The 24,630-nt window shown below is 43.4% G+C and overlaps 1 protein-coding gene across 4 annotated transcripts in view; it reads right to left on the bottom strand.

Annotated features, from left to right (window-relative positions):
- Positions 1 to 21,708, bottom strand: part of Cdc42se2 (CDC42 small effector 2) — a 69,538-nt gene extending 47,830 nt beyond the window's left edge. For 2 of the 4 annotated variants that reach the window (XM_075992601.1, XM_075992603.1), the window contains exon 1: positions 21,568 to 21,708. The gene's annotated coding sequence lies outside the window, so the exon portion shown is untranslated. The remainder of the gene's footprint in view (positions 1 to 21,567) is intronic. The other 2 variants (XM_075992600.1, XM_075992602.1) reach the window with 1 other exon arrangement.
- Between the last annotated feature and the right edge of the window lie 2,922 nt (positions 21,709 to 24,630).

The raw sequence follows: 24,630 nt of genomic DNA, 5'->3' as shown, positions 1-24,630 counted from the left end.
ACACACAAAGATAAATGAAGCATATCCACACAAAACCTTGGCCAGGCATGCACTACCTGCCCACAAAAAGAGTCTGAGCAACCCCTATGGGTGAGACTATCGTACAAATTTCATAGCATAGTTACACGAACCTCAATGAGATGCTTACTACACTAGCTGCTTGTCTACAAAGCTGTAGTCATGTTACAGTCCTGAGTACTGCAGGCAATCATAACACGGCAGAATTTGTCACTTTTGAGATAGGGTCTTTTGTAGCTCAGGCTAGCCTCAAACTTGTCATGTATCAGAAGGATGTCCCTGAATTTCTTCTGATCCTCATGGATATGTGGTTCTATGCTGTGCTGGGAACCCAACTTTGTGCATACTTGGCAAACACTGTATCAACTAAGCTACACACCCAGCCTTCACAACAATATTTATATACCTAAACATAAAAAAATAGTAAAAATCACTGTATAGAGAGATATTTCTAGTTTTATGTATATGGGCATCTTGTCTCCATGTGGTCTGCATATCAGAAGAGAGCACTGCATCCCACAGGACTACAGTTATAAATGGTTGGGAGCAGCCATAAGAGTGCTGAGAATTGAACCCAGGAACTCTGGAAGAGGAGCCAGTGCTCTTAACAGCTGAGACACCTCTCCAGAACCTAAAAGGATGTTTAAAAATATAAATACAAGACCTGCTGAAGGGTCTCTAGCCAGCCCAAGCATGGCAAACATGGCTCTGGCAGCCTTGCCTTCCTCCCCCTGACTTGTTAAAAACCATTAGATTACATCCCTAAAACTAGCAACCAAGGTCTATCCCCCATATCTGGCCACTTCCTCCTCCTGAGGCTGACTACCAAGGTCTAGATATCAAAGTATTAAAGTGCAGAAATCAAAAGCCCCTTTTGGTTGCCCTAATAAATATGCCCAACCAGAATTACACACCTCACCCTAACATGGGTTTCCCCTTTTACCTTTATAAACTGCCATTCGCCTATGGGCCACGTGTGTCTCCTCTCTATCCTGAGGCAGTCCTTTGTGTCCTGCCTGCCCCCCCCCCCACACACACCTTGGACAAATACTTTCCTCCTCTCCCTTGTTCCCTTCCCCCCCTACTTGTCGTCTAACTCCTGTCTTTGTCTCTTATTCCCTGACCTCTGTCCCTTTGGGACAAATAAATCTGCTTTGTGCTGAGAACTTGACCTTGGGGTGTCCTGTGCAGACCACCAGTCCCTTCACCTGCAAAGCTTCTTTGAGCAAGAGCCTCCTTTCCTGGGTAGGTGTAGTGACCGCCCCTCATCAAAGAGGCCTCTCTACAGCAAGGAGAGAACATCACAGAGAACCACAAATGAGCACAATCCAGAGACCATGAGTAACCCAGCCCTAATGGGTACTCTCTGTCACCGCTCCCACCTCTATGGCTCAGAATATCAGGGAAGAGAAGGTGGGAAGCTTATGTAAGAGTCAGAATACAAGGAAGTCGGCTGTGAAACAGTCTCTCCCAGAAATGGCTACATAAACAAGATGAAAACACTGGCAATATCAATGGTCAGCTTAAGCGTAAGGGGGAAATTTTGAAGTTATTAGTCAGCTTTGAAACCATACACATAAAAACAGCCTCAAAGGTGATTTTTTTTGTTGCTATTTGTTGTTGGTTTGTGTGTGTGCACGCGTGTGTGTGTAACAATAATAAAAAGGGGCAATCAACTTGAAAGTGGGAGGGGTTGAATAAGAGTAGCTAAGAGGTACTGGAGGGAAGGAGGAGTGATATAATTCTATTTCAATTAAAAGTTTAAAAAAGTAGGCCAAGTGTAAGGGTGTACACCTTTAGTCCCAGCACTCAGGAGGCAGAGACAGAGACAGACAGATCTTGGAGTTCGAGGCCAGCCTACCCTACAGAGTGAATTTCAGAATAGCCAGGGCTACACAGAGAAACCCTGTCCCAGGGCGGGAAAAAAAAAAGGTACACATACACACACAGAGACCAGACCAATGAAACAGCTAAGTGGGGCTGGGCATTTGACTCAAGTTCCATTCCAGGAATCCACATGGTGAAAGAAGAGAATGACTTCTACAAGTATCCTCTGACATCCACATGTATGAGTGCACACACATATACATAAGCAAACAAACAAGCAGATAAATGTGAATTTAAAAAACATACTGGGCTATCTTTGTTGTTTTTGAGACATGGTCTCACTATGCAGCCCAAGTCGGGGTCTCAGCAATCTTCCTGCTTTGCCACCAAGTATTAGGACTACAGGATGGTGAGCAGGGTCTGCACAGTCTCCCTCTGAGGGTCTTTAGGAGCAACAACACGCACACAGCTGTCAGTTCTGATGAAAACAATGCCTTCTGGAATCTGAGAACCTACCTGAAGCTCTTTTACGCTTTACATGTTTTACATATAAGCAGAAGGAATACTCCTCATGATGAAAAGTATACATTTATAGCTATATAAATATATAGTTTATGTTAGCAATTGTTATGCACCTTATATAACTGTGTGTTCTATACCTGTCTATGACCAGCAGCACAGCTTTGAATCTCAGGACTGTGGATTTGAGCCCCACGTGGGGTGCCAGGTAATGTGGGAATGAACTCGAGATTAAGTCTGGCTTATTAAACAGGCGCACAATAAAAAGTATACTCACAACACAGAACGAAGCCCTAACCGTTGCTGCTGCTTCAGCTGCCGATCCTCTCATTCCCACAGTAGATCATGGAGGTACGGGGAATGTCACCAAGCCACCACTGACAGTGACCCTCCACAGTCCAAGAGCAAGAGTCCTCCCCACAACCCCTGCCTTTTATTGGGGTATCTGGGCCACGTACCACCAGAAAAGACCATGCCCATTGGACCAAGACACCCCAATACAATTGACTGTCAGACTAAATTCCCACAACACTGTAGCCCTGGCTGTCCTGGAACTCATTCGGTACACTAGGCTAACCTGAAATTTAGAGACCCACTTGCTTCTGCCTCCTGAGTACTGGGATTAAAGGTTTGCACCACCATGCCCAGCTTGACATCAGATACTTTTTTTTTATGTTTTGGGGGACAGGGTTTCCCTGTATTGCCCTGGCTGTTCAAGAACTCTCTGTAGACCAGGGTGGCCTCAACCTCAAGAGATCCAGTCGCCTGTGCCTCTACAGTATTGGGATTAGAGACAGCATGTGCCACCACCACCAGGCCAAAGTCAGATACTTTTTAAGTCACAAGACCCACTCTCATTATCAGGGAGATTAAACAGTCATCACAATACGTAGGAGCTCACCTAAATTTCACATGCTTCTAGTTTCCTGACCCCAGTGAACTTTCAAGAACTCCCAAGACATTTTAACACAATAGGTACAACAGAAAGGAAATGGAATGTTATTAACATCTTCCACAAGCCAAGTGCACTGGGTGTCACCTCATTCCCAAGAAACCTATTACCCTTTCTTAACTGAAAACAAAATGGAAACCACCAAGGGTAAGAGGACTTGCCATGCCACGTCCCAGCACCTCCCAAGCTCATTGGCTGAAAACAGCTGCCCTTCAGTAGCCGTTCTAGCACTTGTTGTGCCACTGATGAAAAGCCTCTATACCAGGGGTTTTCAACTTGTGAGTTGAGATCCCTTGGGGGCCAAAGAACCCTTTCACAGGGGTCGCATATCAGATAGGTATTTACATCACAATTCATAACAGTAGCAAAATTACAGTTATGAAGTAGCAATGAAATAATTTTATGGTTGGGGACCACCACAAACATGAGGAACTGAATGGGTCACAGCGTTAGGAAGGTTGAGAAGCACTGCTCTCTATATAGTATATACCACTTTCACAAAAACAAGGCTAGTATTCATCAAATAAATGTAAAAGGGACAGTGATTTCCAAGGAATACAACACAGATGCATGCGTGTGCACACGTCCTGATCCTACTAGTTGAAAGACTCATAGAACATCGAAGAATGTAAGAGCTGGAGGAGGGGAGGCGTGCTGTGAAATACCGTCTTCCATCGCAGTCAAGAACTCACTGTGTCTGTGGTTACCTCAACAAGGCCAGTGAGCACCCACGGAGCAACACTAACAGGACTCAGTGGGTTATTATCACAAAAAGGAGAGGACATGAAAAAAGACGGGGAACATGTGATCAAGATGTATTGTTTTTAATGTACAAAATTGTCAAGGAGTATGTAAGGGCAATTTTAAAAAATAACAGGCCAAAATTCACTCTCAATTTAAACTTTAAAAAAAACAGCAGTATTTTAAGCATCAAGAAGTATGGAATAATTCCCAACATTTTTCTTAAATTTAGCTAGTTAGTTGTCTGTGCCTTCCAAAAGACAATTGCACATGTGTTCACAAACATGTCGTATTTCTAGGGACATTCTCACGGGACTGTCAGTCCCTACTACAGACAAGAAATGCACTATTTCTCAGTAGAAAAAGCCACATTAACAACACTTTGTATTCTTCTTTACCACATAAGAGATAGTTTGAGCAACATCTGTACAACCAAGGAAGTAGCACGAGAGTGAGAAAACGGCTACAGAGGAGACAAAGACTGCAGGACTGTGGACAGGCTGTAGTGCAACACAGAAAAAGATGGTTAGGAAGAATAAAACAGGAGCAAGAAATTAGCAGTCCATCCCAAGTAATCAATCACGCTGGTAAAAGACTGGTCATTTAAATCGTACAACCCTAAGGGTTCTTGTATAGCTGTAACCACTGCTACTTAAACATGCAAACATCTTCAAGATGTTGGCAAGATTGGAACAGTGGTTTCCTGAGAACGCGCGCGCGCACACACACGCACACACGCACACACACACACACACACACACACACCAGTGACGACTCTCCCACAGGTACTTCTACATGTATAAAAGAAAAAAACAAGTCAAACTCTAATGTAACAATTCCTACATGCTAAGAACTCCTGACATAAAAAGTATAGCAGTAACTAATGAAACTGTCAACAGCAGAGAATTGCATTCCAATACAGACTTATAGGTCTTTGACTACATCTCTGAGTCTGAAATGGATGACTCAATGGTAGAGTGCTTGCCTAGCAAGCACAGGACCCTGCCAGAGTCTGATCCCCAGCACAGGAGGTGTGTGGGGGGGGGAGGGGTCTTCTAGAATTACCTTTTTTGTCACATTTATTTACTTATTATATGGACACACATATACACCATGATGAAAATGTGGAAACTGGAGGGCACTTTGTGGGAGATGGTGCTCTCCTTCCACTCTGTGAGTCCTAGGAATTGAACTCAGGTTGTCAGCTTGGCAGTAAGCACTTTTGCCTATTAAGCCATCTCAAAGGCCAACTATAATTATTTTAACATTAAGGCAACACCAGACTTGAGGCAGACAAAAACGTATGAGTTTATCTTACAACCTTTATTTTATCCTAGGGCTATTATTAAAGTAATCCTACTGTATATGGAATCATAGTTTTTGTTAGACAACATAATATAATCAAGCCAGTGTGTGATAATAAGAGTGTCCTTAAGAAGAAAAAATAACACTACTAGCCAGGCCTGATGTCCTAGCACTTGGCTAAGTGAAGGCAGGAGAACCAGAAGCTCAAGATCAGCCACTACATAGGGAGTTCAAAGTCACCCTCTGGGGGGGGAAAAAAAGCTTTTTAGAGGTTAATTCTTGTCTTGAGGTGTTAGTCACAATCTACTCTCCATAAACACAAGACAGAAGAGAAGAGAAAGAACATGAGAACCCTGAGACAGGGTCTCTCTACATAGCCTACACTGCCCCCATTCTCTTTTTTAAGGTTTTCCTTCATTTTCATTCAGTATTACAGAATATTTGCATACTATGGAATAGTAGTGGACCATAGCTGAGAGTTCTTCTATGAGTCAGGAAAATGTTTTTTTAATGTTCTCAAGTCCCTGGACACATAACAGGGACTGACTCCTATCTCGTTCCATAAAAGCAAGTCTGGCAATTCTTTTTTCCTTATCGTCACTATTGAACCCACAGAAATACACAGTGGACACTCCAGGGATGGCCAAGCACAAGTCCACTACGGTGAGGCCAGGAAGACTCTTTTTCCCCCCAAGACAGGGTTTCTCTGTGGTTTTGTAGCCTGTCCTGGAACTAGCTCTGTAGACCAGGCTGGTCTCGAAGTTACAGAAATCCACCTGCCTCTGCATCCCAAGTGCTGGGATTAAAGGCGTGCACCACCACCACCCAGCTCCAGGGAGACATTTGATCCACATCTCCACACCATGAAATACACTTTGAACCCTACCCAGCCCCTCCAAGGTGACCCGGACTCCCCTCCTTCCCCATACTCTTGATGTTCCTGCCTCAGCACCGCACCAGTCTAACACAACTTTACCTGCAGCTTTACCCTTATCCAACAGATCCTCTCTCATTGAATAAAAAACAATGCCTTTTACGGTGGTGACATTTTGGCTAATAGCCAGGCAGAATAGAGCCAGGTGGGAAATCCAAGCAAAGATAAAGGGGAAAAGAAGGCAGAGTTGGAGAGTCACCAGCAGCTACCACGGAAGCTGTGAGGTAATATTTTATGAGCTTCATGGTAAAATATAAAATACTAGAAATGGGTTAATTTACGCTGTAAGAGCTAGTTAATAATAAGCCTGAGCTAACAGGCCAAACAGCTTGTTATTAACATTAAGCCTCAGTAAATATTCAGAAACTGGCGGGAGGGAAACAACGAGTTATACCTCACATGGTTATGAAAATCAAATCTAGATTATGACCACATACTAGTTCCAAAACAAATAAGTGAAAATATAAGTTATTACATATTAAATTAAAAATACAAAAATGTTTAAATTAGTTAATAGAGAATTTATATTTGCGCAATAATTCATTCAAGAATTTCTAAGCCACCTATTTCAAACTTTTACCTAAAAAGTTGCTTTGCTCAACAGAAAATGATGCCTATAGCTTTAGTAAGATTTCTTGTCTCAGCAGAACACTGAAAATTGACATGTAATTAACTCCACTGGCATCCTCTTTTCTCACTAAACTTAAGTTGCAGTTTAAAATGCATTTCAGAGACTGTCGATATAGCTCAGTAGGGTAACTGCCATGCAAATGCTAGTCTCCAGCAGTCCAAAAAAGAAAGCACTCACAGACATCCCAGCATTTTTCATTTAAGAACACAAATATGTACATCCATACATTACATACTACTCAAAAGTCACATACATTACTGTAACTAGCAGCTAATACACCATGAAAACACAGGACTTTTATGTGGTGGCACACCACCACTCCGCCCTCACGTCCCCACTCTGCTTTTGAGAGAGGAGTAAACAGGAAGTGCCGTCTGACACGTATAGTCATCAACTCAACTTCTGTGCACTGAAATTACCCCCTAAAACTCTGAGAACTGCCTGAGCTTTTGACAAGAAATGGTAACAATACTGCAAGAAGGGACTTGGTGAGGTAGTCCAGTAAAATGTTCTGCATCAATCCCCAGCACTCATAAAATCCATGCAGTAACACACACCTATAATCCCAGAACAGGGACTGCAGAAACAGCCAACCTGGGTGAATCTGCAAAGCCCAGGTTCCAGTAAGACTGTCTCAAACAGGAGGGAGTGGAAGGAAGCTCAAGGAACAACATCTAGAGGGTAACCTCAGGGTTACACACACGAACATACAAAAGACTACTGCCAAGGTTATATAAGTGACTGCAATTGCTTTTCTTTAACAAAAGTTTACCAAAAAGTAGAAAAATGGTGATGTATTTATTGGCTTTCAATCTCATTTCAGCCCACAGCTCTGGTAAAAAGCATAGTACAACATAGTCAAAGCTGGAATGTGTAAGTCTGTGTAAGTCACCAACACTCAGCCTTCAAGAACTGCATCTTGAATTAAGGGCAGTGCTGGTGCACGCCCTTGAGCCCAGCACTTGGGAAGGAGAGGCAGGCAGATCTGAGTTTAAGACCAACCTGATCTACAAAGGAAATTCCAGGACAGCCAAGGCTACACAGAAAAAGATCTGTCTCAAAAAACAAAACAAAGGGGAAAAAAGAAGGACAAATGTCGCAGAATTATTTGTTTACACTGTGAAGATGTGTCTTTGCCAAAGCACCTGCTGATTGGTTAATAAAGAGCCTAATGGACAATAGCTAGGCAGGAAGAAGTTAGATGGGACTTCTGGGGACAGAGAAGCTGTGGAATATTAGTTGAAGATATGTTACATTTGTTTATGCTGTGGAATATTTGTTTAAAGATGCAAAGATGTGTTGTATTATTTTATGTTGTGTTTAACTCTGAAGCTGTGTTACTTTGCCTGTCTAAAACACCTGATTGCTCTAATAAGGAGCTGAACGACCAATAGCTAGGCAGGAGAGGGATAGGTGAGGCTGGTGGGGACAGAGAATAAACAGAAGGAAAAGACCATGAGAGAATCAAGAAAAAGAGGAGAGGGGAGGCTGTGCCAAGGGTCAGCCACCCAGCAACACAGCCAGACATGGAATAAGAAGGAAAGAAAAGCTATACAGAAAGAGAAAGGTAAAAGCCCAGAGGTAAAAAGTAAACAGAAGAATTTAAGAAAAACTAGCTAGGAGAAAAGCTAACCTAAGATTGGGCATTTGTAAGTAATAAATCTCCATCTGTGTATTTATTTGGGAGCTGAGTGGCAGGCCCCCCAAAGAGTTAAGGGAGGGAGGGAGGGAGGAAGGAAAGGAGGGAGGGAGGGAGGGAGGAGAAATAAAACAACTACACAGATAAGACTCTGGGAAGAAGAAAGATAGGGTTGCCAGCCAGATGCAGAAGAAGCAGGATCAACAGCATAGAAATGAGGTAACGAACTTCATGAAAGAACGTAGATTAAAAATTGTGGGTTAAGGGGCTGGAGAGATGGCTCAGTGGTTAAGAGCATTGCCTGCTCTTCCAAAGGTCCTGAGTTCAATTCCCAGCAACCACATGGTGGCTCACAACCATCTGTAATGGGGTTTGCTGCCCTCTTCCGGCCTGCAGACATACAGACAGAATATTGTGTACATAATAAATAAATAAATATTTTAAAAAAAAATAGTGGGTTAAGTTATAACAGCTAGTTGAGAACAAGTCTAATCTAAGGTTAAGCTTTCATAATTAATAATAAGTCTCATTATTTGCAGACTGGCGATCCTGATGAGAAAGTACTACATCGAAATATGCAGTGAGTACCCTCAGAGAGTTTAAAGTGAGCCAGGTGTAGTGGCTCATTTCATTTTAGCACTCAAGAGGTGGAGGCATGAGGATCTCTGAGTTTGAAGCCATCATGGTCTACACAGTGAGTTCCAGGATAGCCAGAGCTACATACATAGTGTGAGACTCTGTCTCAAAAAAAATAAATAAATAAAATCCAAACAAACAAACAAACCCATTTAAGTTTTGCCACCTCCTTCCAGATCACGTTCTCATCTCTGTCTTTCTCTGTCCTACTTCTCTTCATTTCTTCTGCCCCTTACCATTTGTAAATCTCAGTGTGTTTTCCCTTTCATATCAAAAATAACTAGCTTCAAACTTACTTTTTCCTCTTGTATCTTGTTTATTTCCACTAATTCTTTATAGGACTAACCTTTCAGCTACAGAAACGCACTCTTATTTAGCAAATGTGAGCACCTTCCACAGCCACCCACTGTCCAGATACTGAGATGCGTTCCAGAAAATGAAACAAAGTTGTATCCCTAGGGGCACAGACAGCACAACTGTTTACTATGGCCAAGGAATTCAAAGAAGACTAGAGAGGAGTCCGCCAAGGAAAAACTAGAACTTGAGCTCAGGGCAGTATAAACAACAGAGGGTCTCATAACCACTGCAGTTACTCTGGTTTTCATTTTCTGTAACATAGAGAGCCACCTGTTGCAATTGCTTCTGTACTGTGATAAAGCACTGTCCAAAAGCAACTCTGGCTCATTTACCAGCTCCTGCTTGAGTTTCTGCACTGACTTCCCTCAGTGATATACTATGACCTGGAAGTATAAGCCAAATAAGTCCTTTCCTCCTCCCAAGTTACCTCTGGTCCAAATGTTATCATAGCAACACAAAGGAACCTAGAACACTACTGAAGGCTCTTCAACATAGAAGTAAAATAACTAGGCTTTCAGTTTAAAAACATGACCTGGCTGCTCTGCTGGAAACAAGACAGGAGAAGCAGGAAGAGAATGGCTGCTTAGAGAGTGACAGGACTTGAAGATGGCAAGCTGGGTGCATTTATTTCTGAGTGGCATGTGCCTGGTTTTTGCAAAGGATCAAGCACTGGGTCTTGCAAGCACAGCCACCAAGCTGTATATCCCTAGAGGCCCTGCATTTATTCTTAACATGGCTTTCAAGGTAGATAAAATGCATGTATTTAACAACACCTTATTTGAATTCAATGTGGAATACCAAGAGGGTCTGCTAGGTCTTCAGCCACAGGCACTGACAAAGATGACATTTAGCAAGATGAGGAAGACTAGAATGGAAACAATGATTAGGGAAGACGAGGAAGGAAAATGAGTTTAATTGTGATGCTTGTTAAACAAGAGAAACCTATTAGCTATCTAGTTAAAAATGTTGAGTAGGCATATGGATCTACAAGACTGGAGGTTAGAAAAGGATTCAGACTAAAGAGAAAATTCTCGGATTGAAATACATGGTAATTCTCACTAGATAGGATGAGATCACAAGAGTCTAAATATAAATACATCAGAGGTCTAAACATAGAGCCTGGGAACACTGCCTTTTTTTTAAAAAAGCTAGGGCAATAAAAAAGGAACCAGAAGAAGAAGCTGAAAACACACAGTTTTATCCAGAAAGCGAAGGAAAAAAAGGCTTCAAAGACAGGATTATCAGTCAAACCAAATGCGGCCATCTCCACTGAAATCAGAAAGGAGAACTGACTAGGGAGCCCACCACTAAGGCTACTGCTAACAACCTTGAAAAGAGCAGCTATGGCAGACTGAACAGGTGAGGCGCCGGGAGAGACAAGCAATAACTGTTAACCAAGAAACACAACTTTTTTAGAGCAGTAAATAAGGAAAGAGATGAACACGTTGTGGAGAAAGGCTTTTTAGAAGATGGGAGATTTTTCAGCACTATCTACATATGATTAGAGTGACCCAGTGGAAATAAGACAAAGAAATACAAGCTGGATGATATGGAAGAGTGGAGCAATCAGTATTCTTGACCAAAGGAAGGAACATAAGCAAGGGTGGAAGCAGAAAAAGAAGACGTAGATGTGAGCAGATGTAAAATGGCCAGGAAACGTTTTCTCTCTGCTTTCATTCTGAGTATACAAGAAACAAGGTCATCAGCTGGAACGGAAAAAAAGGGGGGCGGGTGCAAGAGATGATGCAGAGGTGTAAACAGTCGTTTAGGAGAAAGAAAGCACTGACCAGGGGAAAGCACTGGGATTACAGACTGTGTGAGCATGTAAGGCTGGTGGGGCCGTGGGCATGAACTGAGAAGAACTTGGAATGGTCCAGGTAAGAAAACTGCTATAAAGGTTGTGGGTGAGTGTGGTCAGGTGAGTGCAATAACAGAAGGATGGAGTGTAGAGAAAACAAAACAATAGTGGACACGCTGGGTTCAAACCAGATGAAGAATACTCAAGAGACATTATGGAGAAAGGGGCCTTGACAGCAAAACGATGCTAGCAGCAATGGACTGTGAGTTCCACACACAGAGAAGTACCCTGAAAGTGGCATTACCAATAAGGTGGGAAGGGAGGATGTTGAGACCCCAAGGAAATGCTGAGATCTGTGCTGTATGAAGTCAATTTAATGGACTATACTTAGTTCTATTAACATGTTACTCAGCTAATTTAGAAGCTAACATAAAACTCCTCCTTCAGCAGTACTGAGCACAGTAATTAATCCCAGCCTCGGTAGAGGGTGGTTCCCGGGCATGGAATATCCAAGACTACCACTTAACTATATTCCTAGGGCCAGATTCATCTAACAAACTACTCGAAACAAAAATGGCAGATAACAGCTGAACCAACTACTTAAAAACTCATCTTTTCCCCCAATCTCTAAACAGGGGAGGATACCATTACTGAACAATTGGCAACATTATTTATAAAACAAAGAAACAAACAAACAAAAAATAAAACCACCAGATATGACCATCTTTAACCACAGCACTCAGGAGGCAGAAGCAAGCAGAACTCTGCGAGTCCAAGGTCAGCGTGGTACACACCAGCCAGAGCTACACAGTGATAACCGTCTCGAAAGAAAAGAATATAAGACTAGTGCCGACTATCTAAGTGCCTAGAAAAGCTACACACTCTTCACAAGATCAATCTGCATGGAAGGATTGATGGCGCAGTGAGAAAGAACCCTTGCTTCCACTTAAACCATATCAGGTGCCATCACTGGAGAGACCAGCTGCATAGAGACCTGAGATTCCCCACAACAGGGAGGTATATATATACACACACGCAGTGCTGGACAGAGTCCAGGTTCATTCTGCTTTCCTATGCAAAAGGTCCCAACAGAAGACTGAGGTGCAGCTCAATAGCAAGTGCTTGCTTCACACCCAGGGCACCCTGGGGTCCATCCCCAACACTGGACAAAAATAATAAAGTCAAAGTAATGACTTGATAAACCAAATAAAACAAAAATGAGTTTTGATACACACTTTCAAAAATTCTACTATAAAGACGTCATAAGAAATTGTAGCATGAATCTCTAGATCAGTAAACAAATTTGGTCAGGACTCCAGTTCAGAATCCCCTTTGTATGGGACAGCAAACCAGCTTCAGTTAACATCTGCTAGGAGGACCAGAAATTCAAGGTATTCCTCAGCTACACAAGTAGCTGTAAACCAGCCTAGGCGCCATTGAGACCTGTTTCAAAACTAAATGAATAATCAATCCATCTATAATAAGTCAAAAATAGGGGCTGGAGAGATGGCTCAGCAATTAAGAGCACTGATTGTTCTTCCAGAGGACCCAGGTTCAATTCCCAGCACCCACACGGCAGTTCACAACTGTCTGAAAATCCAGTTCCAGGGGATCTGACACCTTCACACCAATGCACATAAAATAAAGATAAATAAATCATAAAAAATAAAAAAAAGAAGTCAAAAATAAACATTTTCAATTTTTTTTAAATCCTCTAAGAGAACTAGCAGAATGCTCAGCATTAGTTGCTCTTGTAGAGGACCTGGGTTCAATTCCCAGCACCCACATGAAGATTTACAAGCATCTAAAACTCCAGTTCCAGTGGATCCAATGCCCTCTTCTGGCCTCAACAAGCACCACACACACATGTAGTTCATGTACATTCATGGAAGCAAAACACTCAAACATATCAAATAAATTTAAGTATATTTTTTTTCTCTTATAAAACCTTAATAAAAGGCAGGAGAGATGGCTCAGTGGTTAACAGCACTGGCTGCTCCTTCCAGAGGACCCGGGTTCAATTCCCAGCACTCAAATGGTTGCTCACAACTCCAGTTCCAGGGCCTCTGACACCCTAATCAGACATACATGCAGTTCAAACACTAATGAACATAAAAATTAATTATTAAATTTTAAAAAATTAACAAAATGTTCTAGTGTCATCCTCAAGCAAATAAATATTTTCATGATTAAATGTAACCTAAACTTAGGCCAGCCATGTGACACACACCTTTATTCCCAGAACTCAGGAGACAGAGGCAGATGAATCTCTGTAATTATTTTACGGCTTACAACTGAGAAAAGAAACATCTTCTAAATATAAAAACCACTCTTACAAAAAATGAACTACTGCCCCCAACCGATACACATCCCCTTTAAAGCCTTGAAAACAAGTGTATAAAGATTTAAAAGGGATTAATGGAACAAGAAGGGTTAAACCGAAATGGGTGGAGGGGGCAGGGTAGAGGAGAAAAATGTAGATAACCTTTTCAAAAAGTCATATGAAAGCCTATTGTTGTAGAAGCTTCTTAATACATACTCGCAGAGGGGGGGGGGGAGAGAGAGGCGGGTGGGGGAGGGGAGAATGAGAATGTCCCTATAACAGGACAACAATGCCCCTACTGGACTCTTCAAGCTAACAAATAAAGAACCCGGTGCAGGGGGGAGGGGAGGAGACTTGGTCCTGCCACAGGGGGTGATGGGACAGACTTAGTTGCCTTCCCAAGGGAGGCTTTACCCTCTCTGAGGAGTAGATGTGGGGTGGGATGGAGGAAGAGGAGAGTGGGAGGAGAAAGGAAAGGAGAACTGGGATTGGTATGCAAAAAATAATAAATAAATAAATAAATGTTATAAAAAAGATCCACGTTGAACTATGAGACATGGAAATAAATAACACCATTGCCAATGCTATTGGCTACCCTCCAGAACTTGATGCTAAGACTCTATTGCTGATGAACCACAGAACATGGAGATATTAAGTTGGTATTAATCTGGACATTTCATCACTACTAGTTAGCTTTCATAATTCCAGAAGGTACTATGAATGCTACTGGAACAGAAAAGTAGTCATCAATCTTACCAGCTGTGAGCCTTTCAAACAACAATAACAAGTCTGGCAAGGACATTATAGGAGTAATAAACCACTTTCTAACTGGATTTAAGTCCTGCTTCATAAGATGAAACCCGTACCTGGCACCACTACTGTGGGTTAAGAAATTGTGGCTGCTCACAGGCACTGGGGGAGAACCCACCACTATTATTCTGCTAAATGAACAAAGTATTAAACGAACTCCTGATAACATATTGTTACGCCTATACATTAATGCATCTCTCATCCCTCATCAGAGAAGCTTCTATCTGCAGTAGATGGTGATTAACACAGAGACCCACAAGTGACCCAGGTGCAGAGAATAAGAGACTACACAATGTTCAGCCCTAAAAGACATCTGCTCCCAAGGCTCAGGGATCACTTCAGAGGAACAAGTAGAAAGACTAAGAGCCTGAGGTGGTAAGTGAGCACAAGGAAACAGTGTCGTCAGACACAGGCAAGCAGCTCACACGAACTCACAGTAGCTGTCACCGCACTCATTAAGCCCAGTGCAAGCTCAAGCTAGCACAAAATCCCAGCATGGGGAGGGGAGGTGAACGTGAAGTCCCACTCCTAGCAGCTTCTAAGAGAGGGGAATCAATTTCCCCTAAGCGTTGTCACTAGCCACCAATCAACAGGTCATACACCCATGACTATAGAGGCAAACCAAATTAGACTTGGTGGGGAGGGAAAAAAGTTGGGTTGTTTGGGAAGGGGAGTGGGCATGGAAAGGGAGGAAAGGAGTGAATATGTCAAAACTCAATCGTGCAGAATTCTCAAAGAACCAATTAAGGCAGGGAAGGAGGGAGGGAGGGAGGGAAAAGAAAAAAGGGGAAAACTCTCCACTAACATTTCAACATTTCAAATATTCTAACAGTTACAAATAAGATCATCCTGAGATCCAAAGAAAAACTCAGATAGGGTAGTACTTTGAAAACAGTATTTTTTTAATATACCAAAAATTATGAATCCTTATATTCTTAGCAAAGTTGTTTACCATGTTTCAATATTGTGTCAATAAATCTGAAGCTATTATTTTTTTTAAAAAAATGTGTATATACAAACATTTCTAACAATTTAATTTTTATTCAGCATCTTAGCCGTTTTCAGTGTACTGGGAGCTATATCCAGCAATCGCGCTGTGAACTTTTCATCTGAAAAACATAAATTCCCTACCCATCAAGTTACTCTTCATCAGTCGCATCTATATTTAATTACTTTATTTTTATTTATTAATTGTTTCAAAGTTACTTGTTATTATTTTTACATGTATGAGCATTTTGCCTTCATGTATGCTTGTGTGCCATGTGTGTGCACTGCCTTCAGAGACCAGAAGAGAGAGGGGCATCTGATCCTCTGGAACTGGAGCTACAGACAGTTGGTAGCTGCTGTGTGGGTGCTGGGAATCAAACCAGAGTCCTCTGGAAGAGCAGTCAGTGCTGCTGAACTACCTCCCTAGAACCAGACACATCTATATTTAATAAGTACTTTCTGCCAAGGAATTCTACCTCCTGTTTATTCTACCTTTTCCACCTCCACCCTTTCCTCCCTCTTACCTCTGTTCGCACGCATGCACACACATGCATACAAGTACACAGACACGTTCAAACAGAACAGTTCATCCTCTGACCTCATGACCCTCACCTTCTCTTTCTGAACACTGCTCACATTTACAGAAGAAATGCAAATAGCGTAAGTCACAAAGACAACCCACACACGCACACATACAAGCTGCTGTTCAAGCCACAGTGATCCACCAGCCCAGATGACTGTCCATCTGGAACTCTCAGACAGGAAGGAGCCTTAGGCTCAAAAGCATCTAGAAGAAATCTCTTGAGTAACAACCACTGGTTTCAGATCTCTGTGGGATTATTAAATAACCAAATAAGAGTCCTCCTTCCATCGGCCATGAGGAACTAATGTAGACCATACTCTTGTGGATCAACCCTTGAGCAAGAAGTATTTTTTTTTTTTGAGACAGGGTTTTGCTGTAGCTTTGGAGCCTGTCCTGAACTAGCTCTTGTAGACCAAGCTGGCCTCAAACTCACAGAGATCTGCCTGCCTCTGCCTCCCAAGCACGGGGATTAAAGGCATGTGCCACCACTGCCCATCCTGAGCAAGAAGCATTTTATATCAGATATCACCACAGTCTGTTCAATGCTCTTTACTGGCTCAGTAATCACTTACCTTAATGTTTCTTACAATATAGGGTAGTCATGGTATGTTATCTAATAACTTCCTACAAGAAATAACGCTTCTAAAACTATCACAACTCTCTAGCACTAAAACTTTAGGGGTTACTTATACTTATTCTATTGGTCCTAAGAACAACCACAATGAAAGAGTGAACAGCCAGTAAGTCATAAGTCAGAAAGTTCTGTTTTCAGGTACTCACAACTTCCTTTGTTACTCCTAAGAATAGCCATAAAAAGCTAACAGCCAATGTCTAAACTTGGAAAGTCCTATTTGAATGTTTGCACAGTCTACACAATGATAAAATATTTCAGGCACTGGTAAGTCACAAGGGCTGACTAACTTCAAAAGCTAACTGTAAAAGCCGTATTAAATCTTCATTATCTTGTAATGAGGGAGAGAGACTTTGCAGAACATTAATTTGAACTTCTGACGGAGTCAAACATCATTCAATGATGGAGACATTCTGCAAAATGTATCATTAGGTGATTCCCTCACCATATGACTATGATAGAGTATACTTTATGAAAGCCCAGACACTACAGCATTCTGCAGACTGAAACTATATAGTGTATACCCCCATATAACTCTTCCTACAAGAAATATAACAAAGAACTGACAGGGCTGGAGAGATGGCTCAGCAGTTAAGAACACATATTGCTTTTGCAGAGGAACCAAGTTTGATCCCTAGTACCCACATCTGGTGACTCACAACTACCTGGGGATTCCATCCCCTCCCCTGGCCTCTGCCAGCACTTACTTTCACTGATGTGCACATACTCACACCCAGACACATAAATACACATAATTAAAAATAAAAACAGAGACCGGGCAGTGGTGGCGCACCCCTCTGTAGCCCCAGCACTCAGGAGGCAGAAGCAGGGGGATCTCTGAGTTTGAAGTCAACCTGGTCTACAGAACAAGTTCTCATAACAGCTGGGGCTACACAGACAACCCTGTCTCAAAAAATAAAATTTAAAAAAAATTAAAAATAAATAAAAACAGAAATCTTAATTTTTATTACTTAACTGTTTGTTTTTAAAAGAGAAACTAAGGACTGGGGAGATGGCTCAACTGTTTAGAACACTAGGTTGCTCTTGCAGAGACTCTAGTTTAATTCCCAGCACTTATTTGATGGCTTGGCTTACAACCATCCAAAACTCCACTTCCAGGGAACGACACCCCCTCTGACCTTCATGGGCACCAGGCACAAGTATAGTATATATACATACATGCAGGCAAAGCATTCTTATACCTAAAATAAAATCTAAAAAGAATTTTTAAAAGAGAAAGAAAGGTGCTGGAGAGATGGTTCAGCATCTAAGAGCATCAGCTGCTCTTCCAGGGGACCTGAGTCCAATTCCCAGCAACCACATGGTGGCTCACAAACATCTATAATGAATCCAATGCTTCTGGCATGCAGGGGTATATACAAATACAGCACTCATATACACAAAATACATGAATAAATTTGTTTAAATCTTTAGAGAGAGAAAAAAAACTATCATAATTCTACCAATAATATGTGGGGCTACTTGTATTATTGCTACAAAAAAAAAGCCCCCACTGGAAACTGAATCACTACATACCTAAAATCGGAACGTTCTAATCAAATGTATATTCACTTATTGTTACTAGGAACAGCCATAAAAATTCAAATCTTTTTACCAGAAAGTCATAATGTGGCACAAAATTTCACTGCTTTTAAACTCTACATGAAAATATAAAAACAAAATGAAAACGAGTTAGGGCTGCAACTGAGGTGGAACACATGAGGCTTTGGTTCAATCTCACCCAAAAACAACAACAACAGAAACTTCGTTCATAAGGAAGGCAACACTACTCTCTACCTCTTTCTTCATGGCGATGCGGCAGTGCACCATGCACCACTGTCCCTTCTTCTACACAGAACTGAGGGATCCAAGCCAGGGCTTCATGCGTGCTAGGAAAACTCCACCAACTGGGCTGCATAGTCTTCGCCATCTGGGTTGGTTTTCGGAGGGGGTTGGTTGGTTTTTGTTTGTTTGTTTTGTTTTGTTTTTTTGAGGGGGCTATTTTGTTGGTAGGTTTTATCTCGAAATAGGGTCTCCTGTAGCTTAGGCTGGTCTGGAACTTGATACGCAGCCAAGGACAACCTTTAACAACTTCTGATCCTCCCGCCTCTACCTCCACCTCCTCAGTGCTAGGACTGCAGGAATGTGCCCCAATTTACGCCGTGCTGGGGCTCAAGCTCAAGGCCTCATGCATGTTAAACACACTGGCAACTAAGTCATATCCTCAGCCCACATCCTTTGTTGTTGTCCCCAGGCTCTGTTCTCTGGCTCTGTCTGGCCAGGAACTGGCTATATAAACCAGGCCGGCCTTAAACTTCCAGAGATCCACCTACCTCTTACCTCCCAAATGCTACGATTAAAGGTGCACACCACGATGCCGAGCCCACACCCTCATTTTAAAAAGCAGTTTTATCATTCCAAGCTGTCATACTGGCAGGGAAGTCCAAACAGCACGACATATTATTACTAAGAATCCTTCTTCTGTCAACACTACCTGGTCAATAGTATAGTCTTTTTAACAGGCTAACGGAGCCAAACCCCTTCTTTTGTGGTACTGAAGATGGAACCCAGAGCGTATTACATGCATGCTAGGCAAGTGTAAGCCACAACACCAGTGCTGTTGAAAAGAAATGAACTAAAATAAGGTGACTAAAACATCCAAAAGAAAATAAAGCTACCAATGTATCTTCAAGCACTTGGGGGTTTTTTTTGCTTTTGTTTGTTTTAGTCGATTATACCTCAAGCTGGCCTCAAGTTTGCCAAACAGGCCAAAGAGGGCCTTGAACTCATGATCCTTCGTCCAGCCTCACAGGTGCTGGCATTAAGGCTCAAACTATCACACCAGTTTGCAGTGCTGGTGACTGAATGAGGTTTCATATCAACTAACCCACATTCCCTGCCCATCTTTGAAGATTTTTTTTTAAATTACTGTGTTGGAATCGTGTCTATATGTCACCTATGTTCAAGTGCTCCATACAGAGCAGAAGAGGGCGTCATATTCCCTGGAGATGACGTTCCAGACAGTTGTGAGCCATCCGGTGTGGGTGTTGGGAACTTAATTCCAGTTCTCTAGGAGATCAGTAAGTGCTTGTTTAACCACTGGATGGGGATTTTTTTTTTTCCTTTTGTAGCTCAGGCTGGCCTGGAAATCACACAGACCCACTTTGCCTCCTGAGTGCTGGGCATGTGACACCACCACCACCCAGGGTTGTTTTGTTTTGTTTTTTCTTCTTAATTAAAGAAAATGTTATGACAAAGATTCTTACTGAAACACATCTGAAATCACACTATCAATAAAAACACTGCATCCAAATCTAGTTCAGAGGAGGAAAAAAAAAACACCATCTTGTTGAAACCACTCTTCCTGTCACTTTAAAATCTACACGGATTTTTATTAAGCGGACAAATAAAACTATAACCTAATAATCTTAGCCTTAAAGAGTCACTTATTAACTTTCAAGTAGACTGCTGTGAACTAACACTTCCTGAAGTTCACCAGCCATCTTTACTAAATGAAGTGGGGCCGAGGTTTGAGGCAGTCCTCATTTGCTACATGGACACCACAGAATGAACTCCATGCTCAAGCTTAAGAGAGAAATGGCTTTGGGCTCTGTCCCTTCCACAAAGAGCATCCAACAGCAGTCTCTGCGCTTCATAGGTGTTCGGCGATGTTTACCCACCAGGAAGACATTAGGTCCCTCCCCTAAAGGTCAGAGCTCTCTCTGGCTCGTACAGATTCTCAAGACCCTCAAAAGCACACACGCAGAATTACTTCTACGAAATAGAAAGCTAGGCCTCAAAACACACCCCAACACCTTTACAGAAGGTGTTTCTCACTTTGAAAGAAGATGAGATATAATAAGGCCTGTCAAGCAACAGAAAATTGTAAACCAACTTCTCTCAAAACCCCACATCTCAAGCGCACTGTCTACAAAGATGGTGATAATGATTGAAAAAGTTACCAATAGTGTCCGTGGAGCGGCAGCCACCAACATCTTTCACCTGAGTCAAGAGTTGTGTGCCTAATCTTACCAGTAGGATCAGCTGCTCTGCCTGGTGACTCGAGATTCATTCATTGCACCAGTATTTTATTGAGCACGTATTATACGCTAGGTCCTTTAATAAAGCATTTACATTTTTCTTTTTTCTTTGTGGCGGGCAGGGGTACCGAGCATTGAACCACTGGGGGCCTCCGGCGTGCGAGGCAAGTTCTCTGCCACTGAGCCTCACTCCCAGGGCCAGAACGTTTCAATTCTGAGCTCCGCGCATCACCACCAAACTCCTCCGCGAAAGGTTATCAGCAGCAATCACTGCTGCTGAAGAGGAATTCCCGGGGTTACGTGAAATCAGCCGGCCAGGGGCTGCTCCACAGCTCGGAACGCGACGTCAGCGAGCCGCTACCTACCACACCCGTTAGTAATGCTCACCACCACCACCACGGCTGCCAGCTCCCGGTGCAACAACCTGTAAGAGTCGCGGCGGCGACTGCGAGGCGGCGGCCCGGCTTCCTCTCCCGGGGTCCCCGGCAGGCCGGGCGGGAGTCGGGGTCCGGGAGCCCGGCCGCTCCGAGCCGGTCTAGACTAGCGGGGCAGCGGGCTGGGGGAGGGGTCCGTCCGCAGAGCCTCCCTCGTCGGAAGGGTACAGGCTACGGTGGAAGCCGGCCTCCCAGAGAATGAAGAGCACCACACACCGGTCCTCGCGTGAGGACCTCACCCAGACCTGAAAAATGGAGCCGCCGCAGCCGCAGCCCCAACCCGCAGCCCCGATCCGCAGCGCGGGGAGGCCCGGGCCGCCCTCGCTCTCAGCCTTCCGGACGGCGGCTCTGTACTTGGCGCCTCTGGCCGCGGGGCCACCGCGGGGCCCTCTCCACACTCACCGTCGCCTTTGTCTCGGTCGCCAGCTCCGGCCGCGCGGCTCCGAGCGCCCGGCTCCGCCGCTCCTAGGGTCTCCACACACCCGCAGCTGCGCTCCCCGCTTCGGGCTCCGCCCTCCCGCCCAGGCTCGCGCGCGCAGAGGCGGAGCCACAGACGGTGTGTACGGCTGCGCGGCCACGCCCCCACCGCAAGGACCCGCCCTGACCCCCCAGTAGGCGGGCTGGATGCTGCGAGGCCCCGCCCAGTGAGGGGGCGGTGAGCCCCCAGGGGATGCCAGGCGCGCGCACAGAGTGACCCGCTGGGTGGGCGGTGGGGAAGATGGAGAACCCGGCCGCGGGCCACAGCCCATTCCCGTCTAGATGCGGCAAATGGAAGCGCCTGGCAAGCGGGGGCGCTGCTGGGCAAGCAGGGGCGCTGCGGGGCAGAGCTGGCCAGCACCAGGTGTCTCTCAGCTGGTAGCAGTTGAGAATTCTTTGCCTCAAACCCTCGGTCACGTTACTTTTAAGGAATCAGAATCACTGACTCACTGGCGGGCATAGAGACAAGAACATCTATGTACCTATCATTTGAAATATGTGAAAAGTGTCTAGTGACTTCTTGTGGAATCATTTTTTGGTTTGGTTTTGTTGTTTGAGACAGGGTCTCTTTGTGGCCCCCGAATGGCGTCAGACTCTCTATGTAGTTAAGACTGGCCTGGATCTCGTGATCCTCCTGCAGCCTCCTCCCAAATGCTGAGATTACAAGTGTGTGTAACACATGCCTAAGGTCTTTTGGGGTAGAATCCTGGCTGACTGGAATTCACAGGAGTCCTCCTGCCTCAGCCCCCACATTCTGCTTTATGACTACATTAGTTGTACACTTCATGTACCCAGAAGCAAGAAAAGAGTGGAACGTCTTTCACTTGAAATCTAGCGAGACATTCTCAGAGATGGAGCCAGCTGCCCATCACGATGGATAGGGATTTTCTAGCCGTTCATTCTCAAAACGGGAGTACCGCTTGGTTCCTCTCATTCTCATTTTTATATCCATTCTGTCAATAAGAGAAGTTGGTATGGTTCAACGTTCTAAATAAACCAAAATCAGACAACTTTTCACCTACATTGTTTGTGTCATCCGTGGCCCCAGTCATACTTCAGCGGCCTTCTTAAGTGGCCCCCCTGGCCACCATCAACCCAGTTTGTTGTCAAAACAACAGGGAGAATATCCTCCCTCGAGGAGAGTCAGCTCATGTCTCACCTGATCAAAATCCACCAGAGTTCCAGTTACTGTAGAAGATAAGATCTCACAGTAGCTAACAAAGTCCCTGGGATTTGGTTTTTCATTGTAGGTCTCAGAATTCATCTCCAACTGCTGCTTGCATATTCCAGACTGCTACTCAGGGACTGGGACATTCTTGAATGTCTACCTTCACTCCACAACTCCACTCAGATCTCCCTTAGCAATGACACTTAATCTAAACATACTACTTTAAATTGCTACAGGCTCAATCCTCCCCATCTTGCCCCTGTTATCTTCTCCCGGGAACAAGCTTCACAATTTATTTCATACTTTTGTTTTTGTGTGGCTATTTTTCTTGAGTAGAAGCTGGGTATTTGGGTTGGCTGGTTTTAATTTCTGCAGTGGTGTGGTCAGAACCCAGGGACCTGCTCTTGCTTGGTGGATGCTACCCCGAGCTACATATGCAGACCTTTGAGGTTGGGGATGGCTGTTCTAATCAACTGATGCATCCCAAGCACCTAGAGAAAATGAAAAAATTAAGCATCCCCAAGATAAGAGCAAATTTAAAACAACAAAAACAACCATTTTTATTTTCCATTTTCTGCCTGTCAACCAACCATTAGGTCTTAACTTACATCATCTGGGCTTCCCAGTTCTTCTATGTTCAGTAACCATTTAATTGACATTTGATACAATTTTTGGCCAGTGACAACCTTGTATCCTATTTTCACTGAGTAAGAATAATGTGATAGAGTAAAGAAATTTTGGTTTTTTTTTGGTTTTTTTTTTTTTTGGTTTTTCGAGACAGGGTTTCTCTGTGGTTTTGGAGCCTGTCCTGGAACTAGCTCTTGTAGACCAGGCTAGTCTCGAACTCACAGAGATCCGCCTGCCTCTGCCTCCCAAGTGCTGGGATTAAAGGCGTGCGCCACCACGGCCCGGCGAGTAAAGAAATTTTGATAAAATACTTTAAAACACATTGTTTCAAGAAACTTCCCTAAGGCAAAAAAAACCCCCAAAACTTCCCAAGTATCATACATGTGCTTACATTGCTCTTGCCATGCAAATGTGGTCACCTTAAACAATATTTTCTACTACTTATCTATAAAAGGTAACAATCCTTATGGGAATGGTTACAGATTATTTCATACTTTCATAAAAGTGTGAGGCCAGGTGATGGTGGCACACAAATTAATCCCAGTTTTAGGGAGGAAGAGGCAGGCAGATCTCAGTGAGTTCAAGGCCAGCCTAGCTTACAGAACAAGTTCCAGGACAATCAGGGCTACACAAAGAAACCCTGTCTTGAAAAAATAAAAGAGTAAATAAAAAATAAATAATAAAAGTCTGTTATTGAACAGCATTTAGTTTTAGTTGCTAGGGACACCATTCTGATTAATTAGATGATGACGTTGTTGTTGTTGTTGTTGTTGTATGGTTTCTTGAGACAAAGTCTCACTATGCATAGACTTGACTGGCCTGGCACTCACTTTGTAGACTAGGGTGACCTTGAACTTGCAGCAATTCCCCTGCCTCTGCTTCTCATGTGCTGAGAGTAAATGCATGGACTTAGCTTAGATAATACTATTGTTTTAACAGTATATATGCATGATAGTTTGCTCAATATTAGTAGCAGTCTCTTTACATATTTAATTTAGCCTTCATGATTGAAAACAAAACTACAAATTATACCTTATGATTCAGATTTTTTTAAATAAAGTTAAGTTTTAGGCCAGGCACGATGACGTACATCTTTAATTCCAACAAATCTATGTGAGATCAAGTCCAACCAGTCTGTATAGTGAGGCTGTATAGCTAGGGCTACACAGTGAGGCCCTGTTGGGGGAGGGAGG

This window comes from Microtus pennsylvanicus, chromosome 11, assembly GCF_037038515.1.
Source record: "Microtus pennsylvanicus isolate mMicPen1 chromosome 11, mMicPen1.hap1, whole genome shotgun sequence".
Taxonomy (NCBI): domain Eukaryota; kingdom Metazoa; phylum Chordata; class Mammalia; order Rodentia; family Cricetidae; genus Microtus; species Microtus pennsylvanicus.
This window is presented reverse-complemented; position numbering and strand designations above follow the sequence as displayed.